Genomic DNA, 21576 nt, shown 5'->3' with positions numbered 1-21576 from the left:
CGAGGTGCAGTGCTCTGCTTTGCTTAGCTGAGCTTAAATGAGATTTAAAGAGTAAATGTGTTTATTACATTGTTAGACATGTACAAAAGAAAAACCTCTGCCAAGTTTTGAATCATGGCCCCTCTCACCTACAGCCCACTGCATTAACCCACCATGCCACATAGCTCTGAATTAAAACAGGTGTTTCCAGCAAAACATACGGATTTCCACTTACAGTCACTAGACATGTAACTGAAATAAAAACTAATGGGACAAATGGAGGTGTACCTTGGACTCTGGTGCAGTAATACATCAGTAGACAGCCAAAGACATAATAATGGATGCAAGTGAGGCCTGTGATAGCAAGTATATGTGCCCTTTTATCAGCAACTTGTGGAAAGACACCTGCTAAGGCAGCAATGGCAAAGTACATGTACAACTGGCACCCTGGTGCAGAAATACAGTCATATAAAGGCATGCACATACTGATGGATGTAGTAATGTTTGTTACAACCTGTATATGTGCACATATATCTTGCAAATACACATGCATGTGCAGTGCCTCAGTCACGCAGTCTGTTAAATGCCTTGTGTGCAGTACATCTTGCCACACACAGTCTTAGTTTCAAATCCAGTTTTGTGTTGCAGTTCAATTACATTAATGTGAAGACAGCAAGTAATGAATGAGTCATGCAATCCTAATCCGCACAAGTTACTGCTAGTTAATGATCTGCTACCCAGTTTTGCAAGTCAGAGGCCTGCAGGTAGGGACACACTGCATATCTCTATAGCCTAACTATATGTTGCCTACTACTCTGTTATTGGCACCATTGCATAACAGACATACCTTAATCACATGCCTCGATTGAACTATATGGGGTACCCTTACCCTGGCTCTGCCATAATGACAGGGCTAACACAGCTGCCACAGTTACACATGCAGCTTGCTGTCCTCAAAAGTGTCCACACTCCCCCCTATGTGTGCTAGGATGCAGCTGCAGCCTGTAGCATACACAGCTGTATGTAAAGGTAGCCGCTACAGACCTACCATAGCTCCCATCCTCCTAGATCAAGGGATCCAGACACAGCCATATCTAATGGAGGGAGTCTAAGGTAGCATGCATATTCTGATGGGTATGAAGTCTGACACTCAAGTGTGTCTCTTTCCTTACTGACCTCAACCCACAATGTTTGCCAGTGAACTGCCAGATGACCACAATGTCATAGGACACTGACCACACATATGAGGTGAAACTGTAGACATACTCCAGAAATCTCTACAGTTGACAGTTATGGTACCTACCCACTACAATGCTGTACTCTCCATACCTTAGTAATGTTCATCTTTACAACTAAGAAAGGGGCCCAGGTCTACATGAAGGCCTTATATATTGCACTGTGGTGGCATGTCATTGGCCAATGCTAGTGCAATTCAGCTGTTTTTGCCATAATTAACAGTTATAAGCCACATATTGGTGCAGAGGCAATTACCTGGTAATGAGCAGTACCTTAAAAAGGCAAACATCTGCTTATGGGAAATAAGTCTGTATGAGATTTAACACACAGGGAGAGCGTATTTCCAAAAGATTACCAGAAGCAATGTTCAGAAAAGGAGTATTGTACTCGACCAGGTATGTAATAGATTTCTCCATATAACAGGATGCATATGGGAGGATGGAGGTATGGGGAATAGAGATTACAACAGTAAGACTGCCTTAGATCTGTGGTAATGACATGTCATTTATACTCTGCTGTCCTACACTTATAGGCATGCCTCTCAACTGTCCCTGATTTCAGTCACATCTCAACTCTGTCCCTGTCAATCCAACCTACAATGGTTGACTGTTGTAGGAAAGCTACTGGATCACACATAATACATAGTGACAATGAGTAAGGGTGTACACTCCTGTAACGTCAAATGATGCACTGTAATTCAACTTCCTCATTCAGTCACTGTCTCACATACACAGTTCTAACAAGTGTCACTGAATATCCCTGATGTACTCTGGCTAAGTCCCTGTCTATGTTGATATATGTCCCTGTTTGGTTAATGGCATACCTCTCAACTGTACAGGTTTTGCACAATGTCCAGATTTTTGCCTCATACTTTTGGTCCATTTGTCATACAATTGTGGTTCTCTGGCAAATTAGTGACAAATCATGCAGACATTTGAGTTTCAGACTTCATACCCTTCAGAAAAATTCAAGCTAATGCAAAACCTCTTATTCTATGAACTTTCTATGTTTGTAAGAACAATATTTAAAACTGTCACTATTTTAAGGCCTTTGTCCCACTTTTATTTATGGCTTTGTCAGGAGTTTTTGCTCTAAGAGTTTGAAAGGTTTGTCTGATGGCTATGCCTAACATACCTGTCAACCTCTTACAGCATGAAAGCAGGACTAAGCCATACTTTATGAGGGGACCAAGACCCAAACTCAGCCACAGTGTTTAAATATTTGTCAGAGATCCACAAGTTTGTGTGAAGATGACCAAAACTATGAGACAAACATCTTGACATTCTGCAAACATCTGTACAGTTAAGAGGTATGCTGCCTACAGGGAACATATACTACAGGAGGTTTGCATTGTTTTATGTCATTATGGCACACTGGTGTTGCTGGACTGTCCCCATATAGTTGTTGTTATAGCACAATATTAATTGGCTGGCAGTGGTCATATGACATATAAGTGGGAGTATGCCCATAGGGGACACACCACAGCAGACTGCAGTGCTGAATTTTGCAGAATCTGTCACAGCACACACGGACATACCCCACTATTGCTATTATCTTGGTGGTATCCACACATCTAGAGTGTTGCCACACTGTGGGGTATGCTGTGTGAGGGAACAGTGGATAGTGCAGGCCATTTTGGGTGTGCTGGATCTGTGCATACTGGACTTCTATGTATCTGTTCCTGTAATGTGCTCCCCTTTTGTTGTCTTTCAGGGACCATGTACCACAGAAGACATGCCCCCTTCAGAGATGCGGAGAATGACATCATAGTGGATGGATTGAGACTGCACCATCAGATCTTGTTGTCCAGGGGGAGGCATAATAGGAAGCAGCAGACAGCATTGTGGGCAGACCTTCTGCGGAATGCCAATCAGATTGGCCAATAGGACAGAACCTATGAGTAGGTCTGACACCGGGCCACGGACATGCTAAATGCCGCACGATGAAAGGCAGCTTCTGTTGACGGGGATCATGCTGCTACTGCTGGAGGGCCTGCGCCTGAACAACTCCTCTCAGCCACAGAGGAATTCCTAGCCAACTTTGGTACACATGACAGCTCCTAGGCATCCATTACACCATATATTGTGGAGGTGGGTGCCACAGAGTCCACAGCAGAGGAGCATCCAGGTAACTGTACTGTGTTTACCAGTGTAATACTGTATCAGTCATTGTGGCAGACTGTACATAGCTGTACATGGGCTTTAGGTCTATCTGCATTTGGGTGGGGGGGGTTAGGGTGTATTTTCAGTTGTGCACACATATGCATCACTGGGTCTCTAATTGCTTGGAATATAAGCCACAAATCTTTAGGTGTCTATATAACACTGAATAAAGGGATAAAGGCATGGTACTTTGAATCTTTTTGATAACTTAAAGTTTTTAAGTTCATGGCATATCTTGAATCTCTGGTGACATTCTTGTTTCTAGTGAGTACATCCCAATGGAGGCGCTGTGATCAATAATTGGCCCAAACAGTGTTGAATATAAGGGGACAACTACCTCTTGATGTCTGAATGATATTCCTCAGGCAATTAGCTGTACTAAAAAAAAGGATTTCCTGACTACTGTCATTACGCTCTCCAGCCGACACAAGCATCCTCCAAAAGGGCCTCATAGAAACAAACAACTGGTGCCAGAGCCATGGCCTCAAGCTAAATGCCAAAAAGTGTATAGTCATCCCCTTTGGCAAAAACAAAGTGCCCACAAATTACCACATAGGTGGTAATCCATTAAGTACAGAAGAAGTAATTAGGGACCTGGGGACCCAAGTTGATAGCAATCTCTCATTTGACAACCACGTGGCCAAAGTGGTTAGAAAACATTTTATATAGCCCACCTAATCATGAAGGGATTCACATCTAGATCAGGGGAGGTCATCGTGCCTCTTTACTCATCCCTCATCAGGCCCATAATTGAGTACAATGCCCCTTTGGGATGTACCTTACCAGACACCTGCAGCAACTGGAAAGACCCCAAAAGTACCTCACCAAGAGGATCAAAGGGCTCAAACAGATGCCATATGCTGCCCGGTTAAAGAAACTCCAGCTCTACTCAGTGGCATACCGCCTGTTCAGAGCTGCTCTGTGCCTGAGATACAGGGCCAAGTCCACCACCGAATTAATGGACATGCTGCACCTCAGAAAATCCAAATCCCATCGAGCTCTGGCTCAGTGACTTGAACTTCAGCACTGAAATAAATAGGACATGCTGGAGGGACAGATTCATAACCCAGAGGCTCCCTTCACTCTGGAATAAAATCCCAGTCCAGGTTAGGCATAGTCCCTCATTGACTCTCTTCAAGAGGAATCTTGATGAGTGGATGGGAGATTGTAGGTTTACCCCGGGTATCACTTCTGTGTTACTGTTAGACAGAGGCACAATATACTAACCTCGAAAAAGGGCATAGCAAAATAAATTTAAAATGGGTGGCAAAAGCCAAACACATTCTGGCTAGGCTTATAAATCCCCTAGGGCAGATAGCCTAGTATGAACCTATGAACCTATGAACCTATGAACTATCAATGCAAGTTCCAAGGTATCTAACTACATTCTTATTTTAAGTGGGGTATTATCTCTACTGGATGCGTGGGGCAGGAGTTGTCCACCAAATATGACAATGTTGCACTTTTTATCTTTAATTTGTGCACACTGTTTAGTATAGCAGATGTTTATAAGTTCTTGCTGGAGAACTTAGTGTCATTGGGGGATTTACAGTGACTCCCAATTTGCAATCACCATCAGACTTAGTTAGCCAGCGGTCATGGTTCTTAATCTGGAGGACAGAAAAGTAACCACACTGAATAAAAGAGGTCCCAGCACTGCATCCTACAGAATATCATTAGCTACCTTCATACTCTCCAATGCTCACCTGTCATCTACACTGTATTGGTCCTGTCTTTTAGCTATTTGGGTAATCATCTTACTATATATAGTGATCTATTTAAAATATTTTTAACTTACTTACTATGCTAGCATGGATGATGGCATCAAATACCTCAACCAGATCAAGGTATGCTATATTCACATTACAACTGCTTTCAGTAGCTTGTTTTTCCTTTTCAAAGAAGTTCACTAGGTTAGTTTGACATGATCTACCCTTTACAAAACCAAACTGCTGTGGATCTTGCTTAATGAGATTTTTGATATCAAACTTTATCAGGTCAGTTATAACATATATTTTATAGCCTTGAAGAAGAGACTTATCAGGTTGATGAAGTTATAAACCTGAGGGTCAGTGGTTGGGCTACCCTTCTGGAGTAGTCTTGCCACTACTATGTAGTGTTCCTACTGGACAGAGGCTGTTGCTGAGCTCCACTAGGTCATGTTTATTATTGTATGTTAAAAGCCTGATATGTTACCAGGTCCCATAGAAGAAGTGATTTTGGCCTTGTATAGCACTTTCATTGCATTTTCTTTAGCAATGATGGGAGGTTTGAGAGGCTCAAGGATAGGAAGGCTTTGGATAGTCATCTCTGCAATAAAATGTACATTGAATATGTTTGCTAGTATATTGGCAATGCCCACTGGGTCCAAGTAAGTAGTGTCATTTTGTATGAGCTCAGTGCAATGCTGGGTGTTGTTTCTTACCTTCCTGATATAGTTAAAGAAGGATTTGCATCTATCCTTGGCTTTAGATCCTAACCTAAGTTATTAGACTGCTTTAATAGATTAATACTTGACCTAAGGGTCTTTTGAGCTGCTATATATTTCAATGAGCCTTTTATTTTTATTATAGATTTATTTATATTGGTGAACCACCAGGGTGTTTGCTTTTAAATATCCCACTTTACTTGGATTTGTATAGGATTGGCAGATCTATACATTTATCTAAGTGGACATAAAACTCCTTGGTAAACCTATTTGCTATGGCAATGTCTTCAGTGAAGTTGCTGTAAAACTACTGTGCTAAGGGGCTGCAGTCACGGAAGACAGAGGCTAGCAAAACTCAAGGCTTAAACTTTATAAAAGCTGTACTCACTGGCAATTTAATTATATAAAGTTAGGTTACTTTTTCAGACTACTCTACTTTGGTTAAAAGCTTAGTTTTTCTGGAAAACCATTTGAAAATGAATTCCTGTTTTTTTAAAGTTAAAACTGGCAGAAAGGTGATAACTTCTGAAACACTCATTTGAATTACAGTGGGAAATAATAGGGAAACTTTAATGTGCAGCCTTGTCAAGAAAAGTTATGTTTCTTAAGTGTTTTTTTTTTTTTTTTTGCAGACTGCAATATCTTCAATTTTGTTACAGCAGTTTAAAAGGGTATCGTTCTTGGAGGATCTGTAGATGAGTTAACGTGAAAAGCACAGTGTGCTCTCTCAACTGTTCAAAAATCTTTCACTTTGGATCCTCAATTAATAGGAATAAAATATTCCTAATAATTTGTATTAAGTTGTTAAAATTCTAAATCTCAGGGTATCCTCAAAGTAGGGCATTATAGCTGCAGACTCTTGATTCCAGATCCTAAACATTTTGTTTAACCTATAGGATTTTCAGGGAGTGTAATATAATTTTCATTGAAGCAGATGGAACACTGTCTTCTCGGGTTGAAATTCTGATTTTCTTTTTCATTTTTTTAATCTGACAATACAGTACTAATCTTAATGTTGAATACATATTTTCCTCATTTGCTGATTGCAGTGTTCTTACTTCACTCCAGACTGTGGAAATTGTATTTCAGTCTTAGATAAAGTACATTTTTGTCTTTTTTTTCTGCAAATGTATATCCTTTAGATCTGGCAGACTTCTTGGCAGTATTAACTGAAGAAAACATGTTGCATTCTGCAAATTCATTTCTTCTCTGCCCTTGTGCTCAGAGCATGATGTGTTCAGAATGCTGAAATGAACAAAATCAAGAAAAAAAAACAGGAGGCAAAACTCACCCAAAACAATGAGTAGCTTTGAAACAAACCATTAGATGCAGTAGAATTCAAGTAAAAAAGGGAAGTTATGCAATGATTAAACAGTAGGCAACGGTGAGAGATTTAGAAGAAGCATAGATAGCTTTTCACAGACCAATGGCCATCTTAAAAACATGAAGTAAAATCAGACTAATATAGCCTGTGTACAAGTTATTATTGTTAATTCAGTGGCTGCTATTTATGGCTGTTAATCAGAGTATTTTTGCAGGGGAGAGTTGAGGAAAAAAAGTTAAAACATTCATAATAAGTGGAAATATCAAATAACAAATTAGATATAGCCGTGAGCAATGACCCATGATGGTGTTAGGCATGATGTAAATAATGGCTAGAGGAAAAAGAAAAAAAAACAACAGGTTTACTTATGTGGATATCAGCAGACTAAAGACTTTGAACATAATGACTACTACAACATTTCAGTAGCCCAGAGTGTTTTAGTGTGGATAGATGAGATAGAAAAATGTAATACACCTAGCTGATAGCTTTTCTTATTGATATCTGATAGGCAAAGGTGTATCAAGCAGGGAATGCAAATTCAGTTTAGAGCTATTAAAGCTAGCAGGCAAAGGGGTTCTGCTATGGAAATTGAAATGACAAAACCTCAAGCATCAGACCATCGTTGCCCAAAATACAGAAAGGTGAAAAAGTTACATTTGAGTGCTTTTTGCAGGGAGGAGTAACTCTAAGAATGGATATTTTTTTTATTTTATTTTATTTATCATTTGTTTATTTGAGTAGTCTGACTGGGATGACCAGTATACCCTTTTTCAGTGGAAGCCTGGGGAGAAAATGATCATATTAATAAGTAAACATTTATACAACGAGTAATATTTAAACATTCGGATGACAAACATAAAAGTACATAATGTTGCACAGTATGATTCAAGTCAAAAATAAAACATCATAATCCACACAGAGATGTTTTTACAGAACTGTTTAGCAACCAGTGAAGCTGGTAAATGACCAGCATAACTGAAAGGTTAATAAGAAAAAGGAAGTTATAGATGAAAAAGAAAATTTGCAAGTGGAGAGCAGGAAAGGAAATAAGTTGTTGCAACAGGTGTAATTAGGAAGTTAGTGCAGAATGGATTTAAAATAGATGGCAGTGCAGAGATTTGAATTAAGTTATTAGCCTGGTGTGAGGCATGAACACAGCCATGTCTGGTTAACATGCTCATTAAGAAAAAGTTTGAATGGTGGGAGACTGTGAATTTGTTTTAATTCTTTTAAGTAGAAGGTGGTGGAGTTCCACAGTTTTGTGACATAGCTGAAGTATAAAGAGTTTCTGGCTATATTGTTTAATTTGGTGTCTTTAGGAGTGAGTGTTTACTGGATCATAAGTTTCTAGTAGGGCAGGAGCTGAGAGGTATATTATGCAGGGCAAGGGAATTACCTGGTTGGTGGAGTAGTTATGTGCAGTTACTGGCGGAATATATATAATGTGCTTTGGTAGCTCAAGCCATTACAATTCTTTTAGGGCAGTACAGTGATGGCATAAGAAAGGAGGTTGGTAGTGAATCTGGCAATTTTGTCTTAACATGAGTTAAGTTTAGTTTTTAGGGTAGCTTTGAGATTTGTTAATATGGGGATATATAAAGAAGTGAGAGTGGAAGGTATGTGCTTGCTTTGGCTTTTCTTGGTAATTTGGATCTGTACAAGGTACCTAGTGTTTGCTTTTTTTTTTAATGAAATGATCAGGATGGTGATCAGATCTGAGGTCTTCATCTATTACGACATCTTGTAGTTTGGTTTACACTACAAGTTGTAGGGCTGTAGTGTCATAAGAGGTTATGATAAAAGAGTGTTTTTGTTCTGAGACATTTTGGCGGGTAAAAAAAAAATCAGCTTGAATTTCCTAGAGGTGATGAGAAGCTGAGAGTTTATTAATCATGTTTCAATAGAGAAGAAGGAGTCAAGTAACTTTGGGGGGGACTGGAGAGGGTGGATACAGAGCAAATGATGGTGGATTTGCATACTGTAGTATAGAGGCATTGTGAAGTGAGTTAGTGTCAATATTGAATTGTAGCCGGTCTAGGATGGACCCATGTTGAACACCAATAGAAACTGGAAGGAAGTAAGAATAAGTCTGCTTCCATTTGACTGCCTGTAATCTTTCAGAGAGGTAGTTGTGAAACCAGAATAATGGTGTATGGGAGAGGAAAGGTGTTTTAGGAGTTTTTGCTGAGGAACAGTATCAAAAGCCTTGAACAGCTCTAGAAAGACAAAGTAGATTACGGGGTCTATATTAGTTCGTTGAAACGGCATTACAGCGAATGCCGTTTTGCCGACACATATAGACTGAAATCCCAAGACAGCAAAAGCTCAGCTCAGTGATTTTTTTCCCAGAGAAAAAAATCTCTTAGCCTGAGCCGTGACATTGCCCTTTACCCCACTGTAGTACGATCTCAGAGTTGGTATATTTAGTTAGGTGGGCTAGGGAGGGCACAACCCGCCACATGGGTAGATGTGGGGGCCAAAGCCCACCACTTTGCAATGTTTTAAGTGGTGTGTTGTGTTTTGTTGGTCTAAAAAAACAGTGATCTAGGGTTTCGCTGTTTTGGGATTTCGGTCTATATGTGTCAGCAAAATGCCAATCGCTGTAATGCCGTTTCGCTGATCTAATATTGACCTGAGATTACATAGGTGGCCTTTGTTTCTCTCACTATTCATAATATTCCTGAAACTAAGAAGAGTGGTTGCGGTTCTAAGTTTAGGTCTAAAGCTGTGTTGTGTCTTTGTGATAAGACTGTTCAAGCATCTTTGCTAGTGGAGATAGTATCTGTAATTAAATACTCTTTTGTTGTTCCATCTATAATTAGATAACTCTTTTGATGTACCACCTTTATGAAGGAAAATTATATAAGACATTTCTGCAAACAAAGTGGTTGAGGCTTTCACTGACTGAGCAGTTGATAAGAACTGATACTGATTATGCTAAGGCTTTGGCTGTTATATATAGTATTCACTTGGTATGTTGATGACAGCTAAAGTTGCAGGTTTCAATTTTAGAGGATGCTTTTTAATAACTCAAATGGGTTTGCAGTGAAATAGGGTGTCATGGGTTACTGCTATAGTTGGTCCAATAATACTTGGGGGATTGTATTTGAATAGTTAAAGTGCAGTTTGAATGAAATGGGTGTTGAATTAATTAGCTATAGATTCTGAAGTATTGTCATTGCTGGGATATGGAGTAATAGACTGTCCAGGTTTAAGATGTTTATTTAGAGATTTCCAAAAATGTTTGGGGTTGTTGTGATGGTTTTGCTGGAGATTGAAATAGTAGGATTGTTTTTCAGTTTTTATTCAGTGTTTGGTAAGGTTTTGCATTTGCCTGAATTTCTCAAGGGTTGTTTGATTTTTATGTTTTAGCCATGATTTCTAAGTTCTACTGTTCTGTGTCAGGAGAAATTTCCCAAATAAAATGAGCTACTGCAAGTATTGGACCAGCAATGATTTTCCATGGAAAACAGTAATTAGTGCTGTGTTCCCTGGAGTTTTATGCTTCAGGCAAGTAATATTCAAAGAATTTCACCTCACCCATCAGTAGATATACCCATTCAAAGATACCTCATTATAGAACTGCTGCATAGTCAGACAAATGCAGCAGGTTGGCGACAGTAGAAAACTAGGCTTGTCGTATGATCACTGATTTATGAGAAGATATAAATTATTCAGAAAAAAGTGACTGTTTAGAAACATAAATGTGGCACTAGTTAAGTTCTGATTATGCAAAGGACTGATAGCTGGAAGGAATAAGCTTGTATTACTGTAAGGAGAGAATCTTCAGCAGACACATTGACCTTAATCACATAGCACAACTATCATTGCTTTATTTTGCTCTGTAATCTTAATGAAATGTGCCAAATTTAAACCTTGAATCATGGTATACATTTATTTAGTTTACCTGATGTATTGCTTCTATTGAAAACTATTAAATAATTTGCAATTCTTATACAAAACACAGCAAGGTCCAGCCTCTAATCGCCTCTATGGTAGATAAGCACATTTTATTCAGTTTAGCAAAGACGGTAATATATCTAGTCTGTGCATTTACTGACCGCAACATTTGACTGCTTTTGATAAATTTTGAAACAAATGAGGGCACAAATTTAATTTTATTCCATGATGCATTTTGCAAGTCACTTCTTACAATTTCTATCAGTTTTAATGCATTACTTTACATTAAGCTACAGAAAAATGGAAATGTTACAGTATGATTGATAATCTTTATCAGACAGCTAAGTGAACCACAAATGCAGATATTTATGGAAAAAAATCTCTCACCTTAATGTGCTATCTATTAGATTTCCATAATGTAATGTGATTAATCTTGTTATTATGTGGTTTTCATGTATTACAGACAGCTTTGTTACATTCCTTACATCCTTCAATACTTGCCATCAGCTGTAAAAGTGGAGTAAAAGACAGAGTTGAATTTATGGTTTAATATCATTCTTCGTGGCTCATTAGAGACTGTCAGATGTTTTATATCTTGTCAATATCTTATTGTAGCAGTAAATAGTAAAAGGAAAAAAAAACTGTTCTGGTTTTTAAATTGAAAAGTGATAGTTTGAATGAATAGGACTTTTTCTAACCCATCTATACATTTTTAACTGTTATCATACCTGCTTTTAAACTTTATTTGAAATATGAAAGGAATGTCACTTAAGTCAAAAAAACTTAGTAAGATAAAGTTTCCAATGAGTTTTGAACTGAAACCACTGGATTCAGTGTCCAGAGTGGTAACCAGTACATCATAGAACCACACAGCAGTTTGACTAGCACAGTGGCTCACTGGTTAAGATCATTGCCTAATGAGCACAGAGTTCAGTCCTTGTCTATAGTCTCTGTCGGAGTTTGCATGTCTCTTCTGTGTTTGCTTGGGTTTTCTACAGGTGTTACAGTGCTTCCTCTCCACCCAGGTGCACTCTGGTTGACTGACTATGTCAGTGTCCTTGTGTATTACATATAACTTGTAGCCAAGGTTGTGACTGAAAAGATCCATGATTATCATTGTATTTACCTTGTTAGCAAATAAATAAAAATCAAGCCAAGCTATAAATAGGGCTTGTCCATGTTCTCTTCCTATTTGCTTACTGTCATATCACCACAGAGACGGGTTAATCTCCAATGTATTTGGTGACATCCCTTCCCTGATTTTCTTCCTAGCATATCTCATTGTTACAGCTTGCACTCATATTACCCACCACAAGATCACTATATCACCTGCAAATATGTCACAAGCATTTACCGATTCCATTTTAATTTCAAGGAATATCTCCTATTTTACTTGAGTTGAATAATCTTCAACTTGCTATGTACTTTTACCAGTCTGCACCCATTTCACAAAAGAATTTTGAAGCATAATGCTTTCCCTTTATCCGCAAGAGATGTTGATCAGTAATTACCTAGTCTGAGAGATACATCTTAACTTCTGAATTGTGTGTCGCACATGCTTTCAAGTAGTAAATCAAAGCTCTAGTATCATATGCATTGTGTTAGCACATAGTTAACTGATTATTTCTTGCAGATCTGCAACACTAGTGTTACGTGGATTTTTTAAACAGATTACTGAACTCTGAGACTGCATTTCAAATCAAATATGTCAACATTATCCAAACTGAAAAAATAGCAGTAAATACAAAGCACGCAGATGATAAACCGCTCTAGAGTCACATCAAACTACTTCAAATGCAAGGGTGACTTTGCATGAGACCTCATGATTTCCCTCACATTGGCATACAAAACAAAGTATACCTTGTTTTCTTTATATTTTCTTGAAATGCTTTGTCTTTTTCTACTGTACCTTTGAGAGGAAGAATTGTCAGTAATGCTTATTACATGAAAAGCGCACATGTAATGCACGTTAAGTCAGCATTATTTCCCTGTTATTGATGGTGCCTCTCACTTCATGCTTTTCAATATCCAGTCATTTTCTCAGTTGGTTTATCACATTTGCTAGTGATCTTTGCTACCCTGTATAAATTGTCAAGTCTTCTTTCTTTCTCATTTTTGTGTATTCTGTCTAAAATGCATGACTACATGTGAACATTTTTTGAAACATTCTCCATTGGGCAAACTAACTTCAGGACTCGACATTTTTTTTACCTGACTTCTTTTTTTGTTTTCTGTTCCTTTCTGTTATGAATGTCAGTGCTTCTGAGTCAGTCAGTCATATTTCACTTTTACATACATCATGTCATGGATGTATGACTTAGGGATAATAGCTGCAAAGAGACTACTGTTTAGGTCTTAATTTGATTTACAAATCCTCAAAACCATGCTTCATCTAAGCTAAGCAACTCATTTAACTACATTGATGCTTCAAGACACCAAAAAATTGATCAGAAATCAAATGTTTACAAATTAAAAAACAAAAAACTTCCCTTTTAGCAAATATTTGACGCATACTTAAGGATCACACAACTTCATTCTTTTTTCTGTAGATGTTAACTTTATGTCATCAGCAACCTTTCAGTGTCAGCTAATCTCTGGAATATTTTATCATATAAATAGGAACTGAATGCTGATGGGTTAAGACAGTTCCCTGCCCAGCTCTGTATTTCAGATTAATTTTTGCTCCAACTCTTCCACCCAGGCAGATTTGCACTGTTCTGCTTTGTAAGTAAGATTGTACTTACCCAATGAAAATGGCATTTGTATCAAGACTTTTGCAGTATCAGCTGTAGCTTTGTGTTATTTACTATCAGAGACGTTGAAGCCATGGTGGTGCAGTGGTTAGCGCTGTTGCCTCACAGCAAGATGTTCTCTGATTCAGTTCTCAGCTGGAGTGCCTTCTGTGTGGAGTCTGCATGTCCTCCCTGTGATTGAGTGAATTTAAAGACATGCAGGTAGGTGCATGCATGTGTGGGTGTGCCCTTGAAGACTGGCCTGGTAACTCAACACCATAAAAACTCACTGCTAATTATTAGTGGACAGGAGTTCCACTGTGGCGACCCCTAACCAGGAAAAGCTGAAAGACTTTACTGTCAGGGGCTTTAAGGAGATCCCCAAACCAGACAGTCATCTGTTTAGGAAAACAGATCTGAGCCTGAGAAAAATGTTTGTAGTATGCCTAGCCTTAGTAGTAATGAGACTTAATGGATCCTAAGTCTTGCTTTTAGTATTTGTGATTCCTTTATAAATCAGAGCCACGTATGCTTTTTTTCCAGGAGTGGAAACAAATTAACAGTGGGAAGTGAAATACTGAAAACAGACTGATAATTGTATTTGGCCAACAAACATGGTGCAATGCCTGATGTGCTAAGACCAGAAGAGTATGACTTCACACCCATGATGTTATACTGAAATAAAAACTCTTCCTCGTTTCCTCATGCCCATGAAACATCTTGAATATACAGCACACTTCCAGGGTGAACCTTCATTAGGAATTTTTGCAGCAGTTCTTATCTATTTCTGTCATCTCAGGTTTGGTAAGCCAGTAACAAAACTTATGGTCTTCCTTCACTGGCTAGATCATCCAGTGCTTGGGCTGCAACTTGAGCCAAGGGTATCTGAGCTGCAGTCAGAGATGTAGTATTAATACCATGGAGTTTGTAGGTTCATGGGTAGGTACTAGGCTATCAGCCCAAGGGCCTAAGTAAGCCTAGCCAACAAAGTTCCTTGGCTTATGCCAACCCAAGAAAGTTAATTTCCTGTGCCCCTGTTGAGCAGAGCCACAGAAGTGATCCTCGCTGTGTATTTCCTATTTCCCATCCACTCATCAAGATTTTTCTTGAAGAGTGTTAATGAGGAACTTTGCTTGACATAGATGGGTAGCTTGTTCCAGAGTATGGGAAGTCTCTGGGACAGGAATCTATCCGAACAGCAAGTCCTGTTTATTGTGATGACAAGGTTTAGGTCCCTAGAGCATGTAGCTCAGAGGGATTGGGATTTCTTTAGGTGTAGCATGTCCAACAGCTTTGGGTTTGACATAGCTTTATATGTTAGGCAAAGATCACCTTGGAGTAGGAGATATGCTATGGAGTAAAGCTGGAGTTTTTTGAGACGATCAGTGTAGGGCATCTGTTTGAAGCCAGTAATTCTCTTTGTGAGGTACTTTTGTGGCCTTTCCAGCTGCTGCAGATGTCTTGTGAGGTACATTCCAAAAGGGGTGTTGTACTCTATAATGGGTCTAATGAGTGTCGAGTAGAGGGGAACAATGACCTCTTTTTTCCTGGATGAGAAACCTTTTGTGATGAGGTGTGCTATGTAGAAGGATTTCCTGACTACTGTGGCAATGTGATTATCAAAGGAGAGACTACTGTCCACCTGGATCCCAAGGTCTCTTATCACACATTCACTGTTAAGAAGACCGCTGCCTATGTGGTAGTTTATGGGTACAGAGTTTTTACCAAAGGGGATAACAATGCACTTTTTGGCATTGAGCTTGAGGCCATGGCTCTGACACCAGGCATCTGTCTTAGTGAGGCCCTTCTATAGGATGTCCACATCATTTGGAGACTTGATTATAACTCCTAGTTTGTAGTCATCTGTGAACTTCATTAGCTAGAGGCCTTCTGTATTAACCTGTACTTCAGAGAAGTAGATACCAAACAGGAGAGGTCCCAGGACTGAACCCTGTGGTACTCCACTTGTCACTGGTTTGAAGTCAGATTTGAAGTCTGCAACTTTTACAGTGTGGGTTCTGTCAGTGAGCCAGTTAGCAACCCATCTTGTGACATAGGGATTTATACCTAGTTTAGTGAGTTTAGCTATAATTCCAGAATGGGGGATAGTGTCGAAAGCCTTGGCGAGGTCAAGATAGGCGATGTGAACCACCTTACCCTCGTCTACGGCTTTGGTGACTGCTTCAAAGAAGTCAACCAGGTTCAGGAGGCAAGATCTGCCTTTCATAAACCCGAACTAGGTGGGGTCCAGAGTTTGGAGGTTAACAATGTCTTTGTTTATGAATTCCATGATGATACGTTCCATGGCCTTGCAGACGAAGCTCGTCAGGCTAATAGGGTGATAGTTCCCATGATCAGTGGTGGCTCCCCTTTGTGGAGTGGGTAACTGTTGCTGTGCGCCATTCAGTGGGCACAAAGCCTGACGTGAGGCTATGATTAAACATGGTGCTTAGGTGGGGAGCCAGTTTGTTCTGAAGTTCGTGTAAAACGCAGCCTGGGATGTTGTCCAGTCCCGTGGATGCTGTGTTTTTGGCTTTAGATAGTGCTGCTTTAACTTGTGAAGTTGTGATTATAGGGACTCTGCATTCTTCCTGTATAGATATGGGCCCTTTAGGGGGTGAGAGGGGGTTAAAGTTAGCACTGAACCTGTCTGCCAGGATGTTGGCAATATCAGTTGGTTCTGTAATTTTTGTGCCATTGTGCTGTAACTCAGAACAGATCTGGGTGTTACCATTGAGATTCTTGACATAGCTATAGAATGCTTTGTGGTTGTCCTTAGAATCAGTGACAATCTTGTTTTCATAGCTAGCTTTGGAGGATCTTATAAGTGATCTCTGCTTCTTGCTGAGGCTGACCAGGGAGTTCCTCCACTCATGGGATTTTACTCTGTTTTGCAACAATTTCTTCATTCTGTTGTAGTTAACTAACAAATATCAGTATCTGTTCCATCTTTCAAGTTTCTGATATAAATCCAGTACAGTCCTTTTCAAACCTGTTTTGTTAACTTGTTTTATAATTGATGCACTTTTTATATTTGGACATAATTTACTTAGGGATTCATCCCGAGTAGAAATGCAGCAAATTTCCATGATTGTTAAACTACAAATCTTGAACTCAAATTTCTCAAACATTGTGTTAGTGATATATACAGTTCTTCCTCAGTCATGAATACAAATGTGCAATGGTCTACTTTCCTTATATTCCTAAAATGATTACAGAATGCTGTTGAGAAAGAAATTTCCACCCAGAAAAGGAAAAAAAAAATGAAAAAAAATGTTTTTCATTGTATCTTGATCTACTATGCTTGAAAACAGTTATAGGTTCATAGGTTCATAGGTTGGTACTAGGCTATCAGCCCTAGGGCCTGTACAAGCCTAGCCATAACAATTCCCTGGCTATTTCTTCTCACAATATTTACTTCCCTGGACCCCTGTCTAGCAGGGCGACTGACATGATCCCCGGGGAAAATTTCCTATCTCCCATCCAGTCGTCAAGGTTCCTTTTCAAGAGGCCCAAGGAGATGCTCAGTTTGACATGTATGGGTAGCCTATTCCAGAGTATGGGGAGTCTCTGGGCCAGGAACCTATCCCTGTAGCATGTTTTGTTCATTGAAATGACAAGGTGTAGGTCCCTGGAGTGTGTGGCTCTGATGGATTGGGATTTCTTCAAGTGTAGCATGTCCAACAGCCCTGGGTTTGACATGGCCTTGTATGTTAAGGTGAGACTGCCCCTGAGTAGACGATATGCAACAGAGTATATCTGGAGTTTTTTTAGTTGGTCAGCATAGGGCATCTGCTTTAGGTCTGTGATTCTTTTAGTGAGGTGTTTCTGCGGCCTTTCCAGTTGCTGCAGATGTCTTGTGAGGAACATACCAAATGGGGCATTGTACTCTATGATGGGTCTAATGAGGGATGAGTGCAGTGGGACAATGACCTCCTTTTTTTCTGGATGAAAAGCCCTTAATGATGAGGTGTGCCACATAGAAGGATTTCCTGACTGTTGCAGTGATGTGGTTATCGAAGGTGAGACCACTGTCCACCTGTGTTCTTAAGTCTGTTATCACACTGACAGTGCTTAGTGTACTGCCACTTATGTGGTAATTCATGGGTACATGTTTTTTCCCAAAAGGGATAACTATGCACTTCTTGGTATTGAGCTTGAGCCCATGGCTCTGCACCAAGCATCTGTTTCTGTAAGGCCCCTTTGTAGAATATCCACAACATTTGGGGATTCAATAATGTCTTCCAGTTTGCAGTCATCTGCGAACTTTGTTAGCCAGAGTCCCTTAGTGTTGACCTGTACTTCAGGGAAGTAAATGCCAAACAAGAGCGGTCCCAGGACTGAACCCTGAGGTGCTCCACTTGTCACTTGTCTGGAGCTGGATTTGGAGTCAGCTACTTTTACAGTCTGGGTTCTGTCAGTAAGCAAGTTGACAACCCATCAATTGATGTAGGGATTTATGCCCAGCTTAGTACGTTTATCTATGATTCCACAGTGGGAGATGGTGTCAAAGGCCTTGGTGAGGTCCAGATAGGCTGTGTGGACTGCCTTACCCTCACCCACAGCTCTGGAGACTGATTCAAAGAAGTAAATCAGGTTCAGGATACACAATCGGCTCTTCACGAACCCAAACTGGGTGGGGTCCAGTGTTTGAAGGTTGCCAATGTCTTTGTTTATAAGATCCATGATAATGCTTTCCATTGCCTTGCAGATCAGGTTCATCAGACTGATGGGACAGTAGTTCCCAGGATCCAAAGTGGATCCCCCCTTGTGGAGTGGCATAATTGTAACTGTGCGCCACTGAGTGGGCATGAAGCCTGAGGTGAGGCTATGATTAAACATGACACTTAGGTGAGGTGACTGTTCATTTTGTAGTTCATGTAGTACACAGCCCGGGATATCGTCTGGTCCCATGGATGCTGTATTCTTAGCTTTGGAGAGTGTGGTTCTTACCTGTGTGGCTGTGATAACCAGAATTTTGCAATCTTTCGGTATTGAGATGGGCCCTTTAGAGGGTGAGAGGGGGTGAAGTTGGCACTGAATCGATCTGCCAAGATATTGGCAATATCCTTGGGATCAGTAAATTTAATGCCATTCTGTTGTAGCTCAGAGCAGATCTGAGCATTGCCATTTAGATTCTTGACATAACTATAGAATGCCTTGTGGTTGTCTTTGGAATCTTTGGCAATTTTATTTTCGTAACTAGCTTTGGAGGATTTTATGAGGGATCTCAGCTTTTTACAGAGGCTGGTAAGAGAGTTTTTTGCATCCTGGGATTTTCCTCGTTTCTGCAACAATTTCTTCCTTTTGTTGTACAGTTTTTTTAAGACAGGGGACCACAAATTGGCTTCCTTTTTTTGGAGGAGAGCATCTTGGTTCTATTTGGGATGGCACGATTCATGCACGAGTGGATGTGCTCGTACAGTGCTTTAGTGTAGGATTCGGCAGTCGAACTTTCAGTTCCCGTCTGCATGGGTGTCATGAAGTTTCAAAAAGAAAAGAAACACTCCTGCATGTACGGCAAATGCAAAGTCCCAAGTCAAAGGCAATTCACAAAATTCAGACCAGCAGACTGTGGCAAACAAACAAAATTTAATGTAGTGCTAAAAAGCACATAAAAAGGAGAACATCAAACAGACCGGTTTTGGCTTAGATAAAAACAGCCTTCCTCAGTGCATACAATTAACAAACAGAACATCCCCTCTCTCTTATATAATCAGCAATTGAGGCTTAATTAATACAATTAATATTTAAAGTTGCTCATTCAATCCAGGAGAAAATGAACCCCCCCAACTTAATAATCCATTTTTTCTCCATATTATTGAGAATATGATGCCAACCAATCTTATTAGATCTATTACCCCTGATACGATCAATAATAGTAAAATAAAAGGGCGCATTACTATGTGAAACCGTATCTTTGTAAAGGACATTAGTAATTCTCTGAGTCTGATATCAGTAAAATGCTCCGTAATCTTGAATTTGACTGGACGTGAAGTCTGGCCAATGTAAAATGCTGAACAACTACACGTAGTCAGGTAAATGTCCCAATCAGTTTGACAGTTAGCAAAAAAAGAAATGCTATACACTTCACTAGTATTTTTACTGCTAAAGTCTTTGGTCTTACAAATTCTGGAACAATGTACACAATGGCCACAAGGAAAACAACCAACCAAATGGTCCCCAAATACAGTAGACTGAACCTGTGGAACCTGCTGGCTACGTCCACGTTTATAATGACTCAAGATAGAACCAAGGTTTCTACCCTTCCTGTAAGAGAAGTAGCATCTATTATTCAAATTTTCAAAAAGTTTATTGTCTGCCAAGAGAATATTCCAGTGTCATTGGACACTATTAGTTAAAGCAGCAGTGTTCCTACCATAAGTAGTCACAAAACGAATAGATGACTCATGCTCTTGAGGCTTAACCTTATATTTGAGAAAAGAATCCCTATGCATGGAGTCCACAGTATTCTTAGCATGCATTATATATCCCAACTTATAATCCCTGTTCAAAAAATGGCAGGTAAGATTGTCCCTGTATGCATCATATGAAGCATCCTCTGAACAAATACATTTCATTCTCATATATTGAGACTTTGGAATATTCTTACATATGTGTGGATGATGATAGCCGGTGGCATGGAGAAAGGAATTTTTCTCTGGATAGTTACAATAAACTTCAGAACATTTGCTATTTTATTTTCAAGATGGAGATTCCAGTGAGGCCCGGGATGAGTTTAGATATCATAAATCTACTTTTATACCTCCCATGAACTCTAATGTGCAAATGTTTCAGAATAGTGTCCTTAGAGATATACATTTCTATTCTAGGGAGTATGGCGTTGGATCAAATAATCTCTCAAAGATCGAATTGGAATGTATTAGGGAGCTGGCCAATAACCATGAGTTGGTTATATTGTCTGCTGATAAAGGTGGGGTGGATGTAGTCCAGGATTGGATTCAATATAATGCCGAAGCTATGCGGCAGCTTTCAGATGGTCGATACTATACTTGCTTGCCCCTTAATTTGACCCCTTCCTTTAAGAAACAGATTGATGAATTTCTAACTTTAGCTAAAGATGAGGGAAGTATTTCGAACCAAACATTTTATCATCTATCTGTACCAGACCCCTTTTCTCAGTATATCTATTTTCTCCCAAAAATACACAAGGACCCACAGAATCCCCCGGTAGACTAATTGTATAGGGAAGAGGCACATTGTCTCAATTTCTAACCAAGTACCCCAACCCCCCCCTGAAGTGGGTACATGCCGTATACAGGACACAACTGAATTTCTTCAGATAATTTCTGAATTACAGTTAGAACCGGGATGGTTATTTTGCACCCTGGACATAACTGCTCTATATACTAATATTCCTCACTGGGCAGGTATTGATGCTTTGGAATATTGGCTCTCCAGATATGGATTATATTCAACTGGATTTTATACACTTCTGTTAGGGCTAGCTGAATATGTCCTTACCAAAAATGTATTTTTGTATCGTGATGTATGTTATCTTTAAATTCAGGGTATGGCTATGGGTGCTTCTTTCACCCCAATATATGCCGATCTATTTATGGCATACATTAAATAGCATATTATTTATGATAGTTCCCAGAATATATTTTTGGAGGACATGGACATATGGAGGAGATACTTGGATGATTGCTGGTTGGTATGGAGATTGGATTTTGAGTACCTACAAGAATTTGTCAACTATTTAAATGAAAATAAGTGGGGAATACAATTTACAGTGAACTACATTAAAGACTGTATCACATTTCTGGATGTATTGGTGACTAGGCAGATGGC

Source organism: Protopterus annectens, chromosome 2.part1, assembly GCF_019279795.1.
Source record: "Protopterus annectens isolate FY-2018-M chromosome 2.part1, PAN1.0, whole genome shotgun sequence".
Lineage (NCBI taxonomy): Eukaryota > Metazoa > Chordata > Ceratodontiformes > Protopteridae > Protopterus > Protopterus annectens.
This window is presented reverse-complemented; position numbering follows the sequence as displayed.